A 27,435-nucleotide genomic window follows, 5' to 3' on the forward strand; every position below is an offset into this window, starting at 1 on the left:
GAGAGAGATGACAGAGTTTTGAGAGCGGATGATCTGGACGTGTGTCCATGAGAAAGAGTAAATTTGTAAGACTGGATGTCATGAACTGATATATATATATATATTGTGACTTTGGAACACTATTAACGTAAATACATTATTTGTTCTCTATCAAAATCTTTCATTTGCTAAGTATGCCTATAAGTAGTTAGTGCCCTCAGTAGCTAGTATCCTTTATTTAGCTGGCAGTATTGGTGCTCGCTGTATTGCAGTAGTTCGAGTAACGAAGATTTTTGTGAGGTAAGTGAATCATGACAGGCATAGGTTATTGTTAGTCAGGGCCATTCTTTTGTTGGGATTATTGAAAGTCAGATTGCGTTGTGTTAAAAATATTGTGGGTCAGTTTAGTGATGATCAGAATAAGTAAAGAGATAAAGGTCTGAGTACGTTCAGTTTAGCTCAGCTGTTTGAAAATCAAATAACGTAAGGGGCTTACCAGCACAGTAATTCATTAATTTCTCTAAGGGGACGTTTCAAGTATATCTATAGAGCTAAATATGATCATAATCTTGTTGAATCCTAGCGGTATGACAGTCCACAGAGCTTGCCTTATAATACCTCAGCTGTAAACACTGAAGTGTCTGCGAAACATAGTAATCACGTTATTTTTGCAGATAAACTTAGGAAAATTCTACCATAGGCTGCTAGATTTTGTTTCTTGTTTTGTTTCATCCTCGGTTATTTTTCTGGAGTAAATTATTAATTGTCTTTGTCAATATTTTTGTAAGGAAGTGCGACTAATATCTTTCGTTTTCATGTGTAAATCAGAATTCTGAACGGTAATCCGGCGGTGATACGCGTAGATGGGTTTACTTATTCATACTGACTTCGTCATTTACGCGCCCTTGCTCCCTCCCTTTCCGTGTGGAAAATATATATCAGTGGGAGATTTTGGTTCATTTCGCTGGAATTTTGATTTCGTATTTTTTAAATAAATATCAAGTTATTTTTAGCTGGTGTATCAACGGAACAGTACCATTTATCTTACGGAAATTTTCCCAAAAAGAAAAAGAAGTCTGATCTCGTAATACACAAACCGCATCAGTATGCGAGTCGCACGTGATTCGGCTGACGTTTTCCTTGCCGCCGGCTGCTCTCCCGCTGTACACGCATCACTTCGCGCATATTGATGCAGTGTCCTTCGTAATCGTATTCCATTTATTTACTCGCCTGCGGAATATTTTCTCATTGTGTAATTCTGAAAACTGGATCTGTCATATTCAAAAGATTTTGCAGTGTAATCTCTTTCCTTTTTTTTTCACGAGAGGAAAATTTGTGCTTTGCTGGATTCTATTGGAATCAGTCACCGTATTCGAGTGATAAAGACGCTCTATCTCCACAACAGTACAGGCCTCGTTGGATCCTCTACCACCCAATAATGTCTTCTGTATCACTTGTAAGTTGGCTGTGTTTTAAAACTGAATTTAGTGGACAGTGAAACCCCTCAGAAAATTGCCCTGATTAAAAAGCCTTCTTTCCTCTACGAATGTTGACCCGTCAAATATACAATTCTAATGCAATCTAATTTATTTTATGAACAGACGAATTTACTTCCGGCAACGATTAAATCGAGCGTGTAGCTTATTTAATTATACACTCCTGGAAATGGAAAAAAGAACACATTGACACTGGTGTGTCAGACCCACCATACTTGCTCCGGACACTGCGAGAGGGCTCTACAAGCAATGATCACACGCACGGCACAGCGGACACACCAGGAACCGCGGTGTTGGCCGTCGAATGGCGCTAGCTGCGCAGCATTTGTGCACCGCCGCCGTCAGTGTCAGCCAGTTTGCCGTGGCATACGGAGCTCCATCGCAGTCTTTAACACTGGTAGCATGCCGCGACAGCGTGGACGTGAACCGTATGTGCAGTTGACGGACTTTGAGCGAGGGCGTATAGTGGGCATGCGGGAGGCCGGGTGGACGTCCCGTCGAATTGCTCAACACGTGGGGCGTGAGCTCTCCACAGTACATCGATGTTGTCGCCAGTGGTCGGCGGAAGGTGCACGTGTCCGTCGACCTGGGACCGGACCGCAGCGACGCACGGATGCACGCCAAGACCGTAGGATCCTACGCAGTGCCGTATGGGACCGCACCGCCACTTCCCAGCAAATTAGGGACACTGTTGCTCCTGGGGTATCGGCGAGGACCATTCGCAACCGTCTCCATGAAGCTGGGCTAAGGTCCCGCACACCGTTAGGCCGTCTTCCGCTCACGCCCCAACATCGTGCAGCCCGCCTCCAGTGGTGTCGCGACAGGCGTGAATGGAGGGACGAATGGAGACGTGTCGTCTTCAGCGATGAGAGTCGCTTCTGCCTTGGTGCCAATGATGGTCGTATGCGTGTTTGGCGACGTGCTGGTGAGCGCCACAATCAGGACTGCATACGACCGAGGCACACAGGCCGTACACCTCTGGTGATCGTCGAGGGGACACTGAATAGTGCACGGTACATCCAAACCGTCATCGAACCCATCGTTCCACCATTCCTAGACCGGCAAGAGAACTTGCTGTTCCAACAGGACAATGCACGTCCTCATGTATCCCGTGCCACCCAACGTGCTCTAGAAGGTGTAAGTCAACTACCCTGGCCAGCAAGATCTCCGGATCTGTCCCCCATTAAGCATGTTTGGGACTGGATGAAGCCTCGTCTCACGCGGTCTGCACGTCCAGCACTGACGCTGGTCCAACTGAGGCGCCAGGTGGAAATGGCATGGCAAGCCGAAACACAGGACGACATCGAGCATCTCTACGATCGTCTCCATGGGAGAATAGCAGCCTGCATTGCTGCGAGAGGTGGATATACACTCTACTAGTGCCGACATTGTGCATGCTCTGTTGCCTGTGTCTATGTGCATGTGGTTTTGTCAGTGTGATCATGTGATGTATCTGACCCCAGGAATGTGTCAATAAAGTTTCCCCTTCCTGGGACAATGAATTCACGGTGTTCTTATTTCAATTTCCAGGAGTGTATGTAACGAAGAAATTTTCCTCTCAAAGGAAATAATACTTCATCACAAAAAAGTTTCTGCCCCCTAGGGAAAACATGTGGTACGAGCGTACTTCACTCCCGACCGTAACGTGGAACACTTCTCTGTCAAAAGCCTAATAGTATAGATTTTTTGTAGAACTTTGCAAGAAACACGGTACAGAAATTACTGATCCGAATATCTTAACGGAATCTTATCTTCCATAGCCTGGAGGAAGTCTACTAAAAACGTTGCAAGCAAACTCAAGCTATCTCAATGTCTGTGTCACCTGAAAATCAATTGTCTTTGAAGAGATAGCCGACCTGAAGGAAAAAGATTACAGCACGTCCCCGTTATTGAATACTGTAGGCTATACGTCCGCGGCCATAGCCACGTTTACAACAAACAACATATATAAATATATATTTACAAATTAATGAGGGGACAGTGTATGAATAATTGCAATAGAGTTTGTATTCTTGATACTTACTGAAACCCAAAAGATATAGGTAATGTACATGAAACACCATAATTAATATTACAAAACCCACATAGTAAATAAACCACGGTAAGACATAGCCTTTGTTTGCAAAGTATTTGCGAAACCAACGAAAACGCAAAGAAAGTGAGGCCAGTGAAGAACACATGTACTCAGCACGGCTACAAATCAGACACACCGTACAGAGAGAATGAGAACTGCCCCACACTAATCGAGCCTGCAACTGCAACTTGTTATTCATAATGGCTCAGAACAGATAAGAACACCTCGCCTCAATACGGCTCGCTAAGCACGTTTTTTATGTATTACAATGCCTCATGTCACCGGACCACAATTATTCGCGGTTGGTCTGAAGAGCATTGTGCCGACCGTGGTGGCCGAGCGGTTCTAAGCGCTGCAGTCCGGAACCGCGTGACCGCTACGGTCGTAGGTTCGAATCCTGCCTCGGGCATGCATGTGTGTGATGTCCTTACGTTAGTTAAGTAACTTTAAGTTATAGGGGACTGATGAACTCAGATGTTAAGTCCCATAGAGCTCAGAGCAATTTGAACCATTTTGAAGAGCATTGTGGATACGTCGAGTGAATGATTTGGCCAGCCAGATCGCCCGATATGAATTCCATCGAACATTAATGGGACATAATCGAGAGGTCAGTTCGTGCACAAAATCCTACACCGGCGACACTTGCGGAATCAACCAAGTCGAGGTGCTTACTAGGCCGCGCAAAAGGAGTCCGAAACGATATTAGGAGATATTCCACGACTCTTGTCATCTCAGTGCATAACTTACATAAAACCTGTGGTGTCACCGCCAGACACCACATTTGCTAGGTGGTAGCCTTTAAATCGGCCGCGGTCCGTTAGTATACGTACGACCCGCGTGTCGTCACTATCAGTGATTGCAGACCGAGCGCCGCCATACGGCAGGTCTAGTCTAGAGATTCTCCCTAGCACTCGCCCCAGTCGTACAGCTGACTTTGCTAGCGATGGTTCACTGTCTACATACGCTCTCATTTGCAGAGACGACAGTTTAGCATAGCCTTCAGCTACGTCATTTGCTACGACCTAACAAGGCGTCATATTCAGTTACCACGAATGTATTCTGAACAGATAATATTGTGAATCATGTACCGTCAAGAGCGACGTTCATCATTAATGGATTAAAGTTAAGTATCAAACTAATTACGTCCGCTTTTTGAATTCTCATTCCTTGTCATGTTCCAGACCTCACGTCAGTAGTATAGGTCTTCCCTCCTCACGCCAGCCTGCGTGAGCTAAAACGCGTGCATTTCGGCCTCCACTCGTAACACGGTATTGGCTCTTCTTCCAAAACAAAAAAACCAACATGTTGTAACAATAACGTTGTAATAAGCATCAGGAGCCATACAATTTGTTCGTATCACGTCAGCCTGAATAACCACCTTTTTGCAGCGCGAACGTCCAGGAAGAGAGTAAGTGAGTTTCTGGAAGGTGATGACAGGGATGTGGAGTCATGCCTTCTCCAGCGCCGTGCCTAGCTGCACTGGGTTGCTTGGTTGAGGATCCATGGGGCAACATGTATGTGATGATATCTCTTATGAAATGATGTAAATACTGATTGTGTCCGTTACTAAGTTGTAACAGGGTAGCGACTTTGGTAAGACAATATTTTTTACATTCAGTCATTTTAATGGATACTTCCTTATGCAAACATTGTTTTATTTTCAGTGCGACTTCTGTATGCTAATGCCTATTTGCAGATTTATGTTCATCGTTCAATTACACCGGTCACGAACGATGAAAAGCTGATTCCAATTATGTCGTGTATGGATGAAATCATTTAAAGAAAGAACATCACAACTAATCGAGAAAGTTTTATGGTATGTATTTTATAAATAATTCATATACAGGGTGTTACAAAAAGGTACGGCCAAACTTTCAGGAAACATTCCTCACACGCAAATAAAGAAAAGATGTTATGTGGACATGTGTCCGCAAACGCTTAATTTCCATGTTAGAGCTCATTTTAGTTTCGTTCTTCCACCTACGCTCAATGGAATACGTTATCATGATTTCATACGGGATACTCTACCTGTGCTGCTAGATCATGTGCCTTTACAAGTGCGACACATGTGGTTCATGCACGATGGAGTTCCTGCACATTTCAGTCGAAGTGTTCGTACGCTTCTCAACAACAGATTCGGTGACCGATGGATCGGTAGAGGCGGACCAATTTCATGGCCTCTACGCTCTCCTGACCTCAACCCTCTTGAATTTCATTTATGGTAGCATTTGAAAGCTCTTGTCTATGCAACCCCGGTACCGAATATAGAGACTCTTCGTGTTCGTATTGTGGACGGCTGTGGTACAATACGCCATTCTCCAGGGCTGCATCAGCGCATCAGGGATTCCTTGCGACGGAGGGTGAATGCATGTATCCTCGCTAACGGAGGACATTTTGAACATTTCCTGTACCAAAGTGTTTGAAGTCACGCTGGTACGTTCTGTTGCTATGTGTTTCCATTCCATGATTAATATGATTCGAAGAGAAGTAATAAAATGAGCTCTAACATGGAAAGTAAGCGTTTCCGGACACATGTCCACATAACATATTTTCTTTCTATGTGTGTGAGGAATGTTTCCTGAAAGTCTGGCCGTACCTTTTTGTAAGACCCTGTATGTACTCTTGAAGCCTGCTACAGTACTGTTTGTAGTTCTGCAAGCTGTTGTATGTTTCTAACATCAGAAAAAAAAATCTATTTTTTTCCTTGGATCTGAAGATGGCTAGATTGTTAGCCGAAACTCCTAATCAGTACAAATAAAGAAGACTTCAAGTGCCATCTTGAGTTCATGGGTTAAAAAATTAAACCTACTCGTGGTTTGCAGCAGTTTGTCGTTCCTAAGAAAGACACTTGACACAGCGCCATGACGTAGGATGCTCCACTTGCAGCGGCCCTGAACGTACCGCGGGCGCAGGCAAAGCTGCCAATAATTAGCGGGCCTTAAGGAAGACGGCAAAGCTCGCCGCCTTAGCGCCCGCCGCCTGCTAATAAGACACTTTGATTAAACCTCCCGGGACTGCCGGCGCGCGCTGAGCAGCCCGAGGGTGGGACGGGACGGGACGGGACTTGGTGGGGCCGCGGAAAGCTCGTCGCCGGCTGCCGTCTGCTTACTGGGGCTGCACTGCGCTGGCTTAGCGAAGACGCTGGTCTTCCGGAGCTCCTCTCGGACTGGGGTTGCCTTCGTAGCTGGGGAGGGGGAACCAAGTTGAAACAGAATCCACATAAGACGTACCGCACTCTGAGATAGTTTTCACCAATCACTGATGCAGACTGGTTGTACACTACTGGCCATTAAAATTGCTACACCACGAAGATGACGTGCTACAGACGCGAAATTTAACAGACAGGAAGAAGATGCTGTGATATGCAAATCATTAGCTTTTCAGAGCATTCACACAAGGTTGGCGCCGGTGGCGAGGCCAACAACGTGCTGACATGAGGAAAGTTTCCAACCGATTTCTCATACACAAACGGCAGTTGACCGGCGTTGCCTGGTGAAAGATTGTTGTGACGCCATTGTAAGGAGGAAAAATGCGTACCGTCACGTTACAAACTTTGATAAAGGTCGGATCGTAGCCTATCGCGATTGCGGTTTATCGTATCACGACTTTGCTGCTCGCGTTGGTCGAGATCCAATGACTGTTAGCAGAATATGGAATCGGTGGGTTCAGGAGGGTAATACGGAACGCCGTGCTGGATCCCAATGGCCTCGTATCACTAGCAGTCGAGATGACTGGAATCTTATCTGCATGGCTGTAACGGATCGTGCAGACACCTCTCGATCCCTGAGTCAACAGATGGGGACGTTTGCAAGACAACAACCATGTGCACGAACAGTTCGATGACGTTTGCAGCAGCATGGACTATCAGCTCGGAGGCATTGGCTGCGGTTATCCTTGACGCTGCATCACAGATAGAAGCGCCTCCGTTGGTGTACCGAACGACGAACCTGGGTGCATAAATGGCAAAACGTCATTTTTCCGGATGAATCCAGGTTCTGTTTATAGCATGATGATGCTCGCATCCGTGTTTGGCGACATCGCGGTGAACGCACATTGGAAGCGTGTATTCGTCATTGCCATACTGGCGTATCACCCGGCGTGATGGTATGGGGTGCCATTGGTTACACGTCTCGGTCACCTCTTGTTCGCAGTCTGAACAGTGGACGTTACATTTCAGATATGTTACGACCCGTGGCTCTACCCTTCATTCGATCCCTGCGAAACCCTACATTTCAGCAGCATAATGCACGACGGCATGTTGCAGGTCCTGTACGGACCTTTCTGGATACAGAAAATGTTCGACGGTTTATTGTCCGACGAATTTGTAGTAGTTCTCAAGCGAAAGCCGTGAAGCGTTTCCTGCAATTTAGAAGTCGAGTTGAGCCCACGAGGGCTTAAGTCAGGGGAGTGCAGTAGCTGGTATAGTACTTAGCAGCCCCATCAGTCAAACAAATCAGTAACACATTGCACTGTTCGCGCCTGAGCAGTGTCCTGCAAAATGATGGTCAGGTTTCGCAACAAGTGTCATCACTTCTGTCTCTATACTGTTCATTTTTGGAGCAACTTAGAGACAGAAGTGATGACTTTTTCTGTACGATCTGACCATCATTTTGCAGGACAATGCTCAAGCACCTACAGTGCAAGCTGCCATTGATTTTGAGAATGAGATTATCGCTCTGCAGCGGAGTGTGCGCCGATATGAAACTTCCTGGCAGATTGAAACTGTGTGCCGGACCGAAACTCGAACTCGGGATCTTTGTCTTTCGAGGGCAAATACCATCTGAGCTACACAAGCGCGACTCAAGCCCAGTCCTCACAGATATACTGGGTGATCAAAAAGTCAGTATAAATTTGAAAACTTAATAAACCACGGAATAATGTAGATACAGAGGTAAAAATTGACACACAAGCTTGGAATGACATGGGGTTTTATTAGAACAAAAAAAGTTCAAAAATGACCGACAGATGGCGCTGGACAGCAAAACGTCAGTGACTGCGCATGACAATCGTGTATAAAAGGAGCTGTAATGAGAGAATCAGATGCGCCAGCAGTTCAAAAATGGTTCAAATGGTTCTGAGCACTATGGGACTCAACTTCTGAGGTCATGAGTCCCCTAGAACTTAGAACTAATTAAACCTAACTAACCTAAGGACATCACACACATCCATGGCCGAGGCAGGATTCGAACCCGCGAACGTAGCGGTTCGCGGTTCCAGACTGCAGCGCCTAGAACCGAACGGCCACTTCGGCTGGATCGCCAGCAGTCGCAGCATTTTGACGTTACCTGAAAAAGTGCTTTTAGTGAAGCTGTATTATCAGACTGGGGAATGTGCTAGTTCAGCGTTACTATCCTATCGCCATAGGAAGGGGATTCGAACGGGTAAAGGTCCGTTGACAAATGCACCTGTGGCGAGAATGATTTCGAAGTTCGAAGTCACGGGTTGTTTAGACGAAAGACCCCGTAGTGGCCGACCGAGCACAAGGCGTAATGCTGCTGAGACACTTCAGGAAGAAATGGGACTGTAGCGGGTTCGTCTATGCACGGGCATTCCATACACTACTGTTTGGTCGGCACTTAGGTGTACCCCCAGATGCTATCGGTACAAAATCCATCGGCATCATGAACTGTTACCTGGCGATTTAGTGAATCAGAGGGCATTTTCGGTGTGGGCGTTTCAAAAGATGGCGAAAGATGAAAATTGGTTGAGTGACGTGTTGTGGACCGATGAAGCTCATTTTCACGCTCCAAGAGTCTGTCAACGCCCACAACTGCAGAATTTGGGCTACCGAAAATACTAGGACTGTCATGGAAACTCCATTGCACGACGAGAAAGGCACGGTATGGGTTGGATTTACCACGTCTACCGTTAACAGGTCTTTTTTCTTCAAGGAAATGCGTGATTCTGGTTTTGTAACTGCTACCGTGACGGGTGAGAGGTACGCCGATATATTACAGAATCGCATCATCCTCAGCCTGGCTGATAAACACCTGCTGGAACGTACGACGTTTATGCAGGATGCCGCTCCACCCTATATTGCTAGACACGTGAAAGATCGCTTTCGCGCGTCGTTTGGTGATGACCGTGTGCTCAGCCGCCACTTTCGTCATGCTTGGCCTCCCAGGTCCCGAGACCTCCGTCCGTGCAATTATTGGCTTTGGGGTTACCTGAAGTCACAAGTGTATTGTGATCGACCGACATCTCTACGGATGCTGAAAGACAACGTCCGACGCCAATGCCTCACCATAACTCCGGACTTGCTTTACAGTGCTGTTCACAACATTATTCCTCGACTACAGCTATTGTTGAGGAATGATGATGGACATATTGAGCATTTCCTGTAAAGAACATCATCATTGTTTCGTCTTACTTTGTTATGCTAATTATAGCTATTCTGATCAGATGAAGCGCCATCTGTCGGACTTTTTGTGAACCTTTTTTTTATTCTAATAAAACCCCATGTCATTCCAAGCATGTGTGTCAATTTGTACCTCTCTATGTACATTATTTCGTGATTTATTCAGTTTTCCGCCAGTACCCCGTCTCCTACTTTCCAAACTTATTGAGCATATCTGGGATGCTTTGCAACGTGATGTTCAAAAGAGATCTCTACCCCCTCGTACTCTTACGGATTTATGGACAGCTCTGCAGGACTCACGGTGTCAAGTCCTTTGAGCACTACTTCAGACATTAGTCGAGTCCATGTCACGCCATGTTGCGGCATTTCTGCGTGCTCGTAGGGCCCTACACGATATTAGGCAGCTGTAGCAGTTTATTTGGCTCTTCAGTGAATTTTCATCTTTGAACATCAGTGTTAAAAAATTTGTTATTTGGGGTCTGTCACCATCGGAAATCGACGTTTAGATGTGGGTGATGAAATCGAAATCAGCGTCGATAATATACCAAATCGTACGCCGCTAGTTGGAGGTGAGAGACATGTATGGAACAGCTGTGGTGGCACATATCCAGTGTGGGGGCTCCTGGGGCTGGGAGAGCGGAACGCTCCGGGTTGCCTTTACTTGGCAGACGACAGCAAAGTGGGCGTGCGGACACGACACGGCGGAAGGCGGAAGGCGCTCAGCGCAAGCCAGGATATTGGTGGGGTGGGGCGGTGGCTTGGGAAGGGTGGGGTAGCCGGGGGGGTGAGGGGGAGGGAAGGGTGCGCTCGCTCTGCAATCACAGCCGGGACCCGGCCGGCGCGCTTCCAATAACGTTCGCAGGCTCGTTGTGTAGCTTTTCTTCCCTCGCGCTCATAAGGTCGGCATTTGCATGCGATTAGCATACTAGTTGATCCGTATTGGCGGGCAGGGCGTCTCGTCCCGTCCCGTCTCGGCTGGAGCGGCCGTGTCCCGACTTTATTTGCGGCTTCTCCGCTCCGGCCTCTGCGTCTCTCGAGCCCCGTTCGTCTACGCGTCTACTCGTCTGTGCGTCGCCCGCTTCCCCTACACGACTGCGTGAGACTCTCGTCACGGCAGAAGCAACGCCTCTGTGAATCGGCCGAATAAGGGACCTTATCCATGTGCGACATGCGAGGCAAAGTCTCTTCACTCCACCGATGATCAGTTGCGTATACCTTGAAAAGTCTCTGTTGGATTCTTTTCACGTTAAATTTTTAAAACTGTTGTCATTTACGGCATACATTCCACTTCTAAGTTTACTGTGGTGTTTCTGACTATCTGGGAGGAGACTGAACAGTGGAACGTGTTACTTTTACACATAATCAAGAACGATCTGTCAGACTACTTCACTTTAAGACACAGTTTATATGGAATTCATGTCACACAGTCTCATACGGAACCTACATCCGCTTTATTTTTTGTACTGTATATGATAAGATACTCTCATTCCCCTTCCTTTCTGTGTGAGAGGATGAATGAGCAAATGTGTTTCTAGTTGCATGCTTGATGGTAGCAGACAAGCCTGTCTGCTAGAGAACAGTAGGACCAACGTCGGAACAGGTAGCTACGCTTTGTAAAAGCAAAGAGGTTTCTATTCTTAGTACGGTCCTGTCCGTCCCTTGTCAAGTTGGTATAGGAAGCTGCCTCTCTGGGCACTTCCGTTTTGTATCTGGAAGCACCCTTGGTAGGGGCCCACGCCAGTCGGTCCGTGGCGAGCGTCTGAAGTGGTAAGATCTCCGGCTAAGCGCGTTTCTGCTAAGTCCGTAGGACAATGGATTTCTTAAGTTCAGCATAACTGAAAATTTAATCACCTTTATTTCAGGTTTAGATCTAATATATCTAATGTTGTCTTAAATTGCAACGCAGTGTAATTCGAGTGTGAAGTTCAGAATATCTTCCAGTAGTTGCTTTGTCATTACTTTGTGAATAAAGTGGGACCACGTGTTGATGATCCTTAACTCCAACTAAGAACATCAATCTTAAATGCAAATGTGCATGAGATTATAAGGTCTCGTCTTGACAATATTTTTCAATACAGCAACTTTTCTTTGTGTTCAACCCACGTGGGGTGTGTGGTGTCACCGCCAGACACCACTCTTGCTAGGTGGTAGCCTTTAAATCGGCCGCGGTCCGGTAGTATACGTCGAACCCGCGTGGCGCCACTATCAATCATTACAGACCGAGCGCCGCCACACGGCGGGTCTAGAGAGACTTCCTAGCACTCGCCCCAGTTGTACAGCCGACTTTGCTAGCGATGATTCACTGACTTCTACGCTCTCATTTACCGAGACGATAGTTAGCATAGCCTTCAGCTACGTCATTTGCTACGACCTAGCAAGGCGCCATTATTAGTTATTATTGATATTGAGTCATGTACCGTCAAGACCGACGTTCGTCAGTAATGCATTAGTTAAGTATTCCACCAGCTACGTCCGTTTTTCTAAATTCTAATTTCCTTGTCCTGTTCCAGGCCTCACGCCAGCCTGCGTGAGCTAAAACGCGTGCCTTTCGGCCTCCTCTAGTAACACGGTGTTGGCTCTCATGCCAACCACAACAGGGTGTACTTTGTAAGACCAGTACTACGTGCTTATACAGTTGTTTGACCCATCAGGTTAATAGTAAGACGATAGTAACCAGTTCGGGGTTTTTCTATTGTAAATTGCGTTTCGATGTAATTTATTTTAACCATCAAAATTATTGTGGAGTTATACTCTTTGTGTAAACCAAGTTGACCACGTGAAGCATGTGGCGTAATCATCAAAGTAGCCCTCAGCTATTCTTTTCGGGAAGATTTCACAGAGAGTTACTATGAATTTGGTATACCAGTGTGTGGTAATTTCATGACGGACAGGATTGCGCAACGAACGTAACTTCTTTGGGTGAAAATTGAATCGGTTGGTTGTGGTTAATTTCCTCTTGCATATGTTTCAACGTTCTTCGTGTGTTATTTTGTGAATGCAGTGTTGTATGCAGTCTCCCAATCTTGGCTCCATATTTGATGTGTTCCGTAAGATTACAAACTCACATTTTCACAGTCCTAAATGAGGCACCAGTTTAATTATGAATCAAGTTTAACATGCTGAAATTTTAACGGAACAATGATCAATGTTAAAATAAATATCCAAATATAAACTGATTTATTTCTTTTTATTTAAATTGTCTTTATATATATATATATATCACAGGTTATCGTAAGATGACTACTAAAACATTATAATTAATGTTAGTCTGGTTGGGAATTTGGTAAGCTAGACTGGATGCCTGGTGAAACAGGTGCTCAGTAATGCAAGGTTAACTTACCCAGACAGCCCACAGCTTTTAAGCCTCTTTTATTGTCTTGAATATCAGCACCGCTTTCAGAACAAATCAGTGCATCAACATTACAACCTTCGCTCATATCACAGAGGAAAAGAGGGAAAAAAAGAATGCAGAAATGCGGCAATTTCACTAGGATCGACTTTTCGTATATCATCGTGTGCAAAACAGAGAGTCGATCCGTTCGTCGACTTGCTCGCTCCTGCGATACGTCTTTGTCAATACACGGAAATGAAGGGATCTCTTAATGTGATGCTTAAGACTTTGACCGAAGTCGGAAATGAGAACGCAAGGCGCCTATGAGCTCGGTTGTCATTTGAACCCTAAACGATTCTGTACTTCTCGTCTCGTCTTCGGCCTGGGCATCTCGCTGGTAACAAGTATTAAATCAGTCATTTTTTTGTGCAAGATGGCGGCTTTCGACCAGCGAACTTTGATGTAAATGGTGAGAAGCATATAGCCACACGCTTATAGCTGCTTTGCCAACGGCCTTGCCGCAGTGGTAACTCTGGTTGCCGTCAAATCACCAAAGTTAAGCGCTGTTGGGCTTGGATATAGCATGGATGGGTGACCAGCCGACATGCCGAGCGGTGTTGGCAAGCGGAGTGCACTCAGCCCTTGTGAGCAAAACTCAGGAACTACTTGATTGAGAAGTAGCGGCTCAGCTCTCGTAAACTGACATACGGCCGGGAGCACGATGTGCTGACCACATGCCCCTCCAAATCAACATCCAGTGGTGCCTGTAGCTGAGGACGACACGGCTGCCGGTCGGTGACCATTGGGCCTGCATGTCATGTTCAGACCAATTAGTTTCACAGCACTACTAACGTAAGTTTTCTGTATAAATTTAGCTATAAATGAATGTACTGAATACTCCCTTTTCAAAAACTTTCTCTTCGTCACACGCGTGCTTCAGAGATCGTATTCATCTCTGAGAGATACTGACTGTTGGTTGGCCCTGCGTTTCGCATGTGAGCACTCTCATGAAACAAAACTTTAAATACAGGATTTGAAATAATGAAAACTAATTAAATTCCAAAAGTAACTCACTGTCAAGTGCATTATGAAAGTTGCGTGACATGAATTTCTGACTTGGAATGTCCACAAAACTAAAATGCTGCTCTAGTCAGAAGAAAAAATAGCTAGTTGAGATTGCCTACACTTTTCACTGTAAAATAGTCTGTTTGCTTAGCACAGCACCTGATAATTCTGACCGAGAATTGTTTCCTTGCAAGTATGCATAGTGGGATGTTCCCTCAAATAAAAGTAACGTATCTCTTGCTCAGCATGTTGTTTTGCGACTAGTATAGTGACGTTCTCAAAAGCAAATATAACTCAACATATGCAGTAGCAGGTGCTACTCACTACAAAATATGTTCTTTGCTTGTAAGAAACCATCTGTGGCTTGCGCACGCGACAAAGTATTCAAAACTTTACTAGGAATGTTGGAGAAGGGGTTTGCTGTAAAGAAAATCGCTCTTGAAAAATTATAACTCTAATTACTGTCAAAAAAGACTGCACAATATATGAAGACCCGAACAATTACTAATCTCTCTCAGTTCTCAGTACAAAAGTTACAGATATTCCAACCAATTGCACTACTTTTGACATAATGAAAACAAAGAGACCAAATTAATACTGAGCGTGAATGTTTCCTTCAATTAATGGTGCTGACAAATAAACATTTCATTGTTGCGCATGCTTTGCTTACCTTGAAAAAATCCTCCAAAAAGTCTTCTACGTCAACCGATTTAATAACATATGTTTACAAAGAAGTATTCATCTCCATAACAAAGTAAAACGGTTAATTTCTCACATATTCAAACATATAAGCTACTGTGTCTCAAATAAGAATGCCGCAGCACTGCACAACTGACAGGCGAGCAAGCGAACCACAAATGAACTCTAACACGGACTCCAGTGTCTTATTCACTACTCGTTCACCGCGCTCATTCTTCTTTGTCCAACCACAGTAAACGTGCATTAATTATAACTTCAGAAAGCATATGAAAACCTTATATTACGTTCTGAAAAAGCATGGAGATTTCGAGTGCTAAAGATGGGTCTCCGTTCACAATCTTACTTGCTTTTGAATACTAGGTGATTCGAATCTAGGCGTCTCTAAACTCAGGTGACTTATAGGCAGTTCTTTCAACTTTCAATGATATTTTACGTACTGGAACGCGTTAATTTTGTGGTATGTTCTTTTAAACTGCCCTGGAGGGATTTAAACATTCCGAATATTTAAATATTTCGAATGTGTATTCGCAGTTACCAGGGCTAAATAGTAGCTTTGATTACTATATCAGTTATATGGGATTTCAGTTCAAGTTGTCTATGAAAAATCATTATCTGGGAACAGTTTTTTTACTTTTCCGGTTATTCCATACGTAATCGCATTCGTGTTGAAATTTCAACATTCCTGGGGTCAGATACATCACATGATCACACTGACAGAACCACAGGCACATAGACACAGGCAACAGAGCATGCACAATGTCGGCACTAGTACAGTGTATATTCACCTCTCGCAGCAATGCAGGCTGCTATTCTCCCATGGAGACGATCGTAGAGATGCTGGATGAAGTCCTGTGGAACGGCTTGCCATGCCATTTCCACCTGGCGCCTCAGTTGGACCAGCGTTCGTGCCGGACGTGCAGACCGCGTGAGACGACGCTTCATCCAGTCCCAAACATGCTCAATGGGGGACAGATCCGGAGATCTTGCTGGCCAAGGTAGTTGACTTACACCTTCTAGAGCACGTTGACGTGCATTGTCCTGTTGGAACAGCAAGTTCCCTTGCCGGTCTAGGAATGGTAGAACGATGGGTTCGATGACGGTTTGGATGTACCGTGCACTATTCAGTGTCCCCTCGACGATCACCAGAGGTGTACGGCCAGTGTAGGAGATCGCTCCCCACACCATGATGCCGGGTGTTGGCCCTGTGTGCCTCGGTCGTATGCAGTCCTGATTGTGGCGCTCACCTGCACGGCGCCAAACACGCATACGACCATCATTGGCACCAAGGCAGAAGCGACTCTCATCGCTGAAGACGACACGTCTCCATTCGTCCCTCCATTCACGCCTGTCGCGACACCACTGGAGGCGGGCTGCACGATGTTGGGGCGTGAGCGGAAGACGGCCTAACGGTATGCGGGACCGTAGCCCAGCTTCATGGAGACGGTTGCGAATGGTCCTCGCCGATACCCCAGGAGCAACAGTGTCCCTAATTTGCTGGGAAGTGGCGGTGCGGTCCCCTACGGCACTGCGTAGGATCCTAAGGTCTTGGCGTGCATCCGTGCGTCGTTGCGGTCCGGTCCCAGGTCGACGGGCACGTGCACCTTCCGCCGACCACTGGCGACAACATCGATGTACTGTGAGACCTCACGCCCCACGTGTTGAGCAATTCGGCGGTACGTCCACCCGGCCTCCCGCATGCCCACTATACGCCCTCGCTCAAAGTCCGTCAACTGCACATACGGTTCACGTCCACGCTGTCGCGGCATGCTACCAGTGTTAAAGACTGCGATGGAGCTCCGTATGCCACGGCAAACTGGCTGACACTGACGGCGGCGGTGCACAAATGCTGCGCAGCTAGCGCCATTCGACGGCCAACACCGCGGTTCCTGGTGTGTCCACTGTGCCGTGCGTGTGATCATTGCTTGTACAGCCCTCTCGCAGTGTCCGGAGCAAGTATAGTGGGTCTGACACACCGGTGTCAATGTGTTCTTTTTTCCAAATCCAGGAGTGTATTATTCTTTAAGTGTGGAGAACAAATTGATAAGTTTTCATCACATGTCTAGTTTTTTGTAATATTTTCGTATTTCTTATTTTAAGAAGAAACTTAAATGCTGCAACAATTGCGAAAAAAGACTATGGTCTAGGGTTAGCGTATTTGACCAGTAACCGAAACATCCTGGGTTCCAGCTTCGATCCCAGCCAGTGCATAACTATTCAATAAAAACCATCAACAGTGGTGGCCAAAGACCTCTCTGGTCCAACCAACGGCCTTATCAAAGAGGAACAGACAGAGGTTCAGGTGAGCCTTTTTCCCTTGTGGTTGATAAATGCCCCTAAAAAGCGGAAGAATCAGCATATTATCGAAGGCATGAGGATGTAGAAGGCAACGGAAACTGCTGGTTTAAAGGCACATAACATGTATCCACAGGACATGTGACGTGTAAATTAAAAAGTGTAGTAATAGTCTCTCCATTCGGGGTTAGCCCCCATTCGGATCTCCAGGAGGTGAATGCCACGCGATAGGTACCCAGGAGAGAAAGACAGGAAAACCAACGAAAAGTTAACTTTCTAGGAGTTGGAACGGGACACGTTTGAAGTTGGTAGGAAAGCTAGCAGATCTGAAAAGGAAAGTGCAAAGGCTCACTAGTTACTATTCCTTCTCCGTCTCGTAGTGACACAAGCAGACCGCGTCCCTGATGATTATGCGTCTAAATAAGCCATCTAGAAAGGCCTGATACGGTTGGAGCGTTGCTCCTCCTATATCTGCTCGGTGAGTTTCTTTTTTTTTTTCACCTTGTCCTCCAATTCCCTTGCGATTCACTGTTCGTCGCAGAGAGATTGTCCGACACTTCGTTCTTCTCATTCCCACTTCTCTGACGACATTGGAAGCGTCTGAGCCACGGAATCAATGTGTTATATGATGTTGCATTGTTGCCGTTCACTTCAACCTACTCAACATGGCTCGTTGCAACCTTGTTCTCTTTCCAGTGCAAATGAAAAAAAAAATTACAGCACGATGTCACACTTTATCATTGAGTTGCGCCGTTTCGTTTTGTGTGCTCTACTTGAGTGCTATGGTACTCTGGCTTAAAGGTTTCATCGTGCACCAGATGGGGGTGGGAAAAGGCAATCTGTTAAAAATTACACCAGTATTTTAGCACTGAATAACCGGTATTTTTCAGTACTTGTTTGGTATAGTTTGTAACAGGTATTTTTCTTTTTCGTTGATGACGGTATAAAACTAATGTATCAATTTTCCATATCAGTGCTGCTAAAATATTTGGTTCTAGATAAAACTTTTTAAAAAAGAAATTTTTTTGGTGGGACGTTCTGTGGATTGTGAAAGGCTGATATCGTCTTTGAATGATATTGTTTCAGTATTTACGAACATATTGAACAATAAATATTCTACAGTGGATTAATTCAGTGCGGAAATTGTCAAGTAGTCGTACCTCGTTTACCGACTACCTACACTGTTAATCTGAATATTTTAAAAGATCAGTTTTGAATTGGTTAGCAACAAATCAAATACATTCAAATTCCTGTTAAAAAGAAAAAAAATGTATGACTGACTAAAAAACGACTGCGATTGCAGGCTTTCTCGGCGTATTTCAGCTATGAAATCTTCACAGGTTATCAGCCAAGTAGCATCGTCTTCTAGTCGCAACGTATCTTCGACTGAAGATGATGAATACGCAATCCATTGAAACGTCGCGACTAGAAGTCGACGCCACTCGGCTGATAACCCGTGAAGATTTCATAGCTAAAAAACGACTTTTTCATTAGAAGTAGTTAAAGTAAAAGAACGTACAAATTTTGCGCAAAAGATCATCACTTGTATGCCATTTCTATGAAATAAAGGACGCAAGTTATTGCATAAGAAAGAAATTAAAAACTGAACAACGCATTCATAGCTTAGAATAAAAACAGAAAGTAGCTGGTCTGCTGCCTGTGCCTACGTGGCGTGCTGTTACCTGCTTGTGGGCCTTAGAAATTGACAACTTAGCACGAAAAATGTTTACAACGTTTAGCATCGACTGTTCGTAAGTTCTCCAACCTTAGTTTACTCGGTTTAGCATCGACTATTCGTAATGCCTAAGTAGCCTTACGAACCTCTACTACAACGTGATTTTTTAGCAGAGTTTGTAGAAAGTTAGGATCAGTAGGAGACTGTTTGTGAAATTTTTGTAGTTGTAAGGTGTCAGAACAAGGGCTTACCAAAATTAGTATTAATAATAAAGGGCATCAGATCACGACTCTATTGAATTATGTTAAATATGAGACACTCTCGATCAGTACTCCCTGCATGTCTGCAGAAATGAGCCACTAACTTAAAGCGTTGATGAAAAGTATCGGAAGTTGAGGATTGTGCAATATAAAGTCTGCAGATGGTCGTAGCTCGCCGGGCCGCCGTGGGCGGCACGTAGGCTCTTCGGAAACGGGGGACAATACGGAGCTTTTGGGGATAGCCCAGCATCCGGAGCCACCTGTGCTGGGCAACATGTGGCGAAGACGGGAATTTCGTTTGCCTAGGGGCGTTATGACCTACTCGATCATTGGGTAGATCTCAGTGAAGGGATTTCGGCGATGATAGAGTGTTCGACGTTGGCCGAAACTGAGCATTCTTCCGCCGCATTTTCGTACGCGCGGGAGACGAGAGAACTGTGGAAGGACTTCGCCTTCATCCATCGAGCGGTACGGAATTGGAGACGGAGTCTTGGCCATCGTCTTCGAAGGGAGATATACGGTCTGTATCGCAGCATTGCACCAACGCGTGTTCCGTGCAGAGTTCTGCGGTTAGAACTTTTTGTGTGCTAAGAAGCGAGATTTTCACCAACGCTTAACCACTTCCAACAACGTAGCTAATATTCTCGATCTAGAAGTTATCTTTGCGAGGTGCCGAGTATTTATCAACGCAGCTGCCGGTAATAGGGGCGCGTAATTACAAATTGTTAATGTGCCATTCTCAGGAGTGTGTGGGTGACAAAGAGATTCACATTATTTTTGGAAAATTTTGTCAGTTGTGGGGAATATCAAATTAAAATACCAATATCACGATCAAATTACCGACTTCATTGTAGCTAGCATTTACCCTGTCCCAGTAAGCTTTACATGTACTCTAGCCACTGCACAGGTTGCCCAGACGGGAAGGATAGAAGGTTTGCAGTCTTCTATGTCAGCGACGGACTGATAAGCTTACATAGTACTAAAACCCTCATTACTTTTCGAGAAAAGCAGCGAACGGTGGATGGACTAAATTTTCTTCTATTTAACTATTTCATTTGATAGTTTGATTTTGTGTTTCTTGAAAGTCTGACAGAGTCGTAGAATTTTTCAGCCTTTGTGCGATGTCCGCGGTTATTGTTGGAAAAATAGCGATGGAAAAGCCGGATATTTTGAGCAGTTTCAACAATCAGGTTAAACGGAGGTGAAAATAACCGGAATAACGGAAACCAGTTGTTTCAGGGACAACCGCCGGGACAGCGGACATGTACGTACATTGTTATTTCGAGTGGTGGCTATAAAACTGTATGACTACCATTCGCAGCTCGACGGGAGCCCAAAAGGCTAACGCTGCGACTGGGAGACGGATTGGGGGGAGGATGTACTGATACCACGTGGGAGCCACGTGCCGTTCCCCTCCGAGCAGCGCGCCCGCAGGACGGCGAAATAGTTGGCCGCGGTGTTTACGCGGTGCCGTGACGTCAGCGCTAATCTGTGTGCGCAGGACAGCGATAGCCCGGGGTGATCGTCGCTCGGCAGCCGGCAGCGGCCGGGACGGGCTGTCCGCACCGACACACACATCACATGAGTCACGGGATCAGCGGCGCCCCAATCGTGAGTACGACCACTTTGGACGTCGCAAGTGTGCATTTCTACACGTCCACCTGCGTTTGTATTAGCATTTCAATGACGGAAAAAAATCGCAACCCCAAAAAATAATGTGGACTAACCAAATTTAAGGAATACGTTTGTCTCGGCAACATATTCAAGTGATTAATATTGCAATGTCACAGGTTAATGTAGGCGCGAGATAAGCAATTGCAAAAACTATATGTTGGTACATTCATTACGAATGTAACGGCCACAATGCTGAATGCAAGCATGCAAACATGCCTGCATTGTGTTGATAGGTGCCGAATGTGAGTTTGTGGGATGAAGTTCCACGCCTGTTGCACTGTTTGTGGGTGACACTGGACTTGTTGTCCGATGATAAGGCATATATGCAAATCTGGTGATCGAGCTGTTGTTGCTGTGGTCTTCAGTCCGAGGTTTGATGCAGCTCTCCATGCTACTCTATCCTGTGCAAGCTTCTTCATCTCCCAGTACCTACTGCAGCCTACATCCTTCTGAATCTGCTTAGTGTAGTCATCTCTTGGTCTCCCTCTACGATTTTTACCCTCCACGCTGCCCTCCAATACTAAATTGGTGATCCCTTGATGCCTCAGAACATGTCCTACCAATCGATCCCGTCTTCTAGTCAAGTAGTGCACAAACTCCTCTTCTCCCCAATTCATACAGTAAAGCTGCATGCCCTCGAGAAAAATTACGGCTGTAGTTTCCCATTGCTGTCAGCTGTTCGCAGTACCACAACAGCAAGGCCGTTTTCGTTAGTGTGACAGGGCCAGATCAGTCAATCATCCAGACTGTTGCCCCTGAAACTACTGAAAAGGCTGCTGCCCCTTTTCAGGAACCACACGTTTTTCTGGCCTCTCAACAGATACCCCTCCGTTGTGGTTGCACCTACGGTACGGCTATCTGTATCGTTGAGGCGAGCAGGCCAAGGCGAAATAACGATAACCTGTAGAGCATGTTGGGTTGCAACAGCAATGTGTGGCAGAGCATTATCCATTGCGAAAACAACGCCTGGTGTGCTATTCATGAATGGCACAACGACAGATCGCATTACTAGATTGCCGGCCGCGGTGGTCTATCGGTTCTAGGCGCCGAGTCCGGAGCCGCGCGACTGCTACGGTCGCTGGTTCTAATCCTGCGTCGGGCATGGATGTGTGTGATGTACTTAGGTTAGTTAGGTTTAAGTAGTTCTAAGTTCTAGGGGACTGGTGACCACAGATGTTAAGAACCATAGTGCTCAGAGCCATTTGAACCATTACTAGGTTGACGTACAAATTTGCAGTCAGGGTTCTTGGGATGACCACGAGAGTGCTCCTGCTGTCATACGAAATCGCATTCCAGACCATAACTCCAGGTGTAGATCTAGTGTGTCTAACACGCAGAGAGGTTGCCGGCTGACCTGGAAGCATCACATCCGTGATGTGAAAGGGAAAGCAATAGGACGCCTCCGCGCCCTGTATCCACTGCTAAACCCGCAGTCGTCATTGGCGCCGCAACACGGCATCACGCTGTACCTAACAGTGGTCCACCCACTATTAGAGTATGCGGCGGTGGTCTGGGGGAAAGCCGCAGATGCTCACATTGTGACTCTGCAGAGGATACAGAATCGCACTCTGAAGACTGCCATGCACCTTCCGAGGCGATACTCGACGCGCCAACTCCACGAGGACACCGGGATCCTGCCTCTCCGAGATAGGTACCGCGCCATCGCCAAGAAGTTTTACGAGAAGGCGGGTCACTCCCGCAACCGGCTCATCCGAGGACTGGGCCAACAACCGCACTACAGGCCAACCACGCGTTGGCCTGACCTGCTGAGGGATTAAGTTTTACTAATCCCCCAGCAGAGTGTGTTATTTTTCTCTTACAGGTCACACCACCGCATGGACAATTCGACAAGTGTGTTAATGTATTTTTCTTTTCTCTTCCACAGGAACCGCAGGAATGACAAATCTGTCTAGACTGCACCATTCTCGAGCCAAGGATCGGCTCGTCTTTACAGCGTCAGCGTCAGAGAGAGGTTGCCCTCAGACCCTCATCTGCTGTCCTTCTACCCAACACATGACAGTCATTGGCACCGTGGTACAACCAGCTTTCATCAGAGAGGACAGTAGACCTCCACTCTGCCCTCCAATGAACTCTTTCTTGAAAACACTGAAGTCGCAAATGGTGGTGGTTTGGGGTCAGTTGAATTGCTATAATAATAATTATAAAAGGTGGCAATTTTATTTACGCACTGTCTTTTAAATAGATATGATGGTATCTGATACTCAAGTACTAATGCAAAGAAACGTAATGATGCCAAAATGCTTTAAATTCTTGCTATGATTTAATCTTTAAAATTTAATAATTCTCTTCCTGTTAATACACTCCTGGAAATGGAAAAAAGAACACATTGACACCGGTGTGTCAGACCCACCATACTTGCTCCGGACACTGCGAGAGGGTTGTACAAGCAATGATCACACGCACGGCACAGCGGACACACCAGGAACCGCGGTGTTGGCCGTCGAATGGCGCTAGCTGCGCAGCATTTGTGCACCGCCGCCGTCAGTGTCAGCCAGTTTGCCGTGGCATACGGAGCTCCATCGCAGTCTTTAACACTGGTAGCATGCCGCGACAGCGTGGACGTGAACCGCATGTACAGTTGACGGACTTTGAGCGAGGGCGTATAGTGGGCATGCGGGAGGCCCGGAGGACATACCGCCGAATTGATCAACACGTGGGGCGTGAGGTCTCCACAGTACATCGATGTTGTCGCCAGTGGTCGGCGGAAGGTGCACGTGCCCGTCGACCTGGGACCGGACCGCAGCGACGCACGGATGCACGCCAAGACCGTAGGATCCTACACAGTGCCGTAGGGGACCGCACCGCCACTTCCCAGCAAATTAGTGACACTGTTGCTCCTGGGATATCGGCGAGGACCATTCGCAACCGTCTCCATGAAGCTGGGCTACGGTCCCGCACACCGTTAGGCCATCTTCCGCTCACGGCCCAACATCGTGCAGCCCACCTCCAGTGGTGTCGCGACAGGCGTGAATGGAGGGACGAATGGAGACGTGTCGTCTTCAGCGATGAGAGTCGCTTCTGCCTTGGTGCCAATGATGGTCGTATGCGTGTTTGGCGCCGTGCAGGTGAGCGCCACAATCAGGACTGCATACGACCGATGCACACAGGGCCAACACCCGGCATCATGGTGTGGGGAGCGATCTCCTACACTGGCCGTACACCTCTGGTGATCGTCGAGGGGACACTGAATAGTGCACGGTACATCCAAACCGTCATCGAACCCATCGTTCTACCATTCCTAGACCGGCAAGGGAACTTGCTGTTCCAACAGGACAATGCACGTCCGCATGTATCCCGTGCCACCCAACGTGCTTTAGAAGGTGTAAGTCAACTACCCTGGTCAGCAAGATCTCCGGATCTGTCCCCCATTGAGCATGTTTGGCACTGGATGAAGCGTCGTCTCACGCGGTCTGCACGTCCAGCACGAACGCTGGTCCAAGTGAGGCGCCAGGTGAAAATGGCATGGCAAGCCTTTCCGCAGGACTACATCCAGCATCTCTACGATCGTCTCCATGGGAGAATAGCAGCCTGTATTGCTGCGAAAGGTGGATATACACTGTGCTAGTGCCGACATTGTGCATGCTGTGTTGCCTGTGTCTATGTGCCTGTGGTTCTGTCAGTGTGATCATGTGATGTATCTGACCCCAGGAATGTGTCAATAAAGTTTCCCCTTCCTGGGACAATGAATTCACGGTGTTCTTATTTCAATTTCCAGGAGTGTATTTAATTAATTAACTTACGTCGTTCAGATTTCGTAACGCCGACGGCGTTAAAATTTAAAGTTGTTCAGTCCCTGTTTTCTTTTCTTTCAATTCTTGCGTGCCAGCGATGGTGCAATGCAATTCGCTTTCAAGTCTACACATTTATGAAAATCAGGTCCAGGAAACACTTTTGTGATCACGTTTGCGATTTAGACGGTATTCGCATAATTGTACTCATTAAGAGTTATCGTTTCCGAAAGATGCAGGTTCGATTATAGCTGTGTGCACTTTTGCTCGTATAATGAAAATATTCCTAACACGTCGCTTAAGAAAAAGTAACATGCGAATCACAACCGTGGTCAAACGAAGAAAATACACTCCTGGAAATTGAAATAAGAACACCGTGAATTCATTGTCCCAGGAAGGGAAAACTTTATTGACACATTCCTGGGGACAGATACATCACATGATCACACTGACAGAACCACAGGCACATAGACACAGGCAACAGAGCATGCACAATGTCGCCACTAGTACAGTGTATATCCACCTTTCGCAGCAATGCAGGCTGCTATTCTCCCATGGAGACGATCGAAGAGATGCTGGATGTAGTCCTGTAGAACGGCTTGCCATGCCACTTCCACCTGGCGCCTCAGTTGGACCTGCGTTCGTGCTGGACGTGCAGACCGCGTGAGACGACGCTTCATCCAGTCCCAAACATGCTCAATGGGGGCCAGATCCGGAGATCTTGCTGGCCAGGGTAGTTGACTTACACCTTCTAGAGCACGTTGGGTGGCACGGGATATATGCGGACGTGCATTGTCCTGTTGGAACAGCAAGTTCCCTTGCCGGTCTAGGAATGGTAGAACGATGGGTTCGATGACGGTTTGGATGTACCGTGCACTATTCAGTGTGCCCTCGACGATCACCAGAGGTGTACGGCCAGTGTAGGAGATCGCTCCCCACACCATGATGCCGGGTGTTGGCCCTGTGTGCCTCGGTCGTATGCAGTCCTGATTGTGGCGCTCACCTGCACGGCGCCAAACACGCATACGACCATCATTGGCACCAAGGCAGAAGCGACTCTCATCGCTGAACACGACACGTCTCCATTCGTCCCTCCATTCACGCCTGTCGCGACACCACTGGAGGCGGGCTGCACGATGTTGGGGCGTGAGCGGAAGACGGCCTAACGGTGTGCGGGACCGTAGCCCAGCTTCATGGAGACGGTTGCGAATGGTCCTCGCCGATACCCCAGGAGCAACAGTGTCCCTAATTTGCTGGGAAGTGGCGGTGCAGTCCCCTACGGCACTGCGTAGGATCCTACGGTCTTGGCGTGCATCCGTGCGTCGCTGCGGTCCGGTCCCAGGTCGACGGGCACGTGCACCTTCCGCCGACCACTGGCGACAACATCGGTGTACTGTGGAGACCTCACGCCCCACGTGTTGAGCAATTCGGCGGTACGTCCACTGGCCTCCCGCATGCCCACTATACTCCCTCGCTCAAAGTCCGTCTACTGCACATACGGTTCACGTCCACGCTGTCGCGGCATGCTACCAGTGTTAAAGACTGCGATGGAGCTCCGTATGCCACGGCAAACTGGCTGACACTGACGGCGGCGGTGCACAAATGCTGCGCAGCTAGCGCCATTCGACGGCCAACACCGCGGTTCCTGGTGTGTCCGCTGTGCCGTGCGTGTGATCATTGCTTGTACAGCCCTCTCGCAGTGTCCGGAGCAAGTATGGTGGGTCTGACACACCGGTGTCAATGTGTTCTTTTTTTCCATTTCCAGGAGTGTATGTGATGACATAAATGTTCTTTGCTGTTATTCAGGACACGTTTAGATTAAACACCGCAATTTTCAGTCTTTCGAAATCACAAAATGATACACTTTAGAGATATTTGTTTTGAATAACTTGTATTTACCTTTTATTATACAATATGGTGATTGTCTGCAAGGATTATATCTTTCTCTCCTTTTTATAGCCTTCACACGATCCCATCATTTACATCGACTAAGAAACTTTTCTTTCTCTACCGACCAGTACGAGAACAAAATCCGCCCAGACAAAATGTCTTACATGGCATCAGTTCTCACTTAACAATCATATATAGTTTCGTAGTATAATTCGATGCTAGTTTATTCCGTGCACTAGAAAGTCTTTGATTCACTGAGCACAAAATAATAAAATTATAATTACATTTTTAATATCGTCAATTCTTCTTTATATCATTAAAATAAGGTTTGACATCGTCGTAATATTATTTTTCATCGTTGTAGCACTATACAGTGGAGTGCGCGCTAAAGCACTCTGGCTCGGAGCTGTCCTTGGAATAACCGAGATATAACAGTCCGTTGTGTCAGTGTGGTGCCAACTGCTTCTCAAATTGCTGCTGCTGATGCAGTATGATGCGCCACAGCCATATGTCGAGCACGATTGTCTTCTCTCTCGGTAATGCCATGTGGTCGAAAAATGGTTCAATTGGCTCCAAGCACTATGGAACTTAACATCTGAGGTCATCAGTCCCCTACACTTAGAACTACTTAAACGTATCTACGTAAGGACATCACACACAACCATTTCCGAGGCAGGATTCGAGCCTGCGACCGTAGCAGCAGCGCGATTCCGGACTGAAGCGCCTAGAACCGCTCGGCTAGAGAGGCCTGCGCCAGATGCTCGTCCGGAGCCCGAACTTCTCGCGAACGTACGTTATCGTGACCACCGCTGCCAGCAATCGTGTACAGTGGCTAAATTCCAGCCAAGACATTCAGCTTCTAATAGTCCTGTTCCACGACCTCGTTCAAACTG

The sequence above is a fragment of the Schistocerca gregaria genome, chromosome 8 (assembly GCF_023897955.1).
Source record: "Schistocerca gregaria isolate iqSchGreg1 chromosome 8, iqSchGreg1.2, whole genome shotgun sequence".
NCBI lineage: Eukaryota > Metazoa > Arthropoda > Insecta > Orthoptera > Acrididae > Schistocerca > Schistocerca gregaria.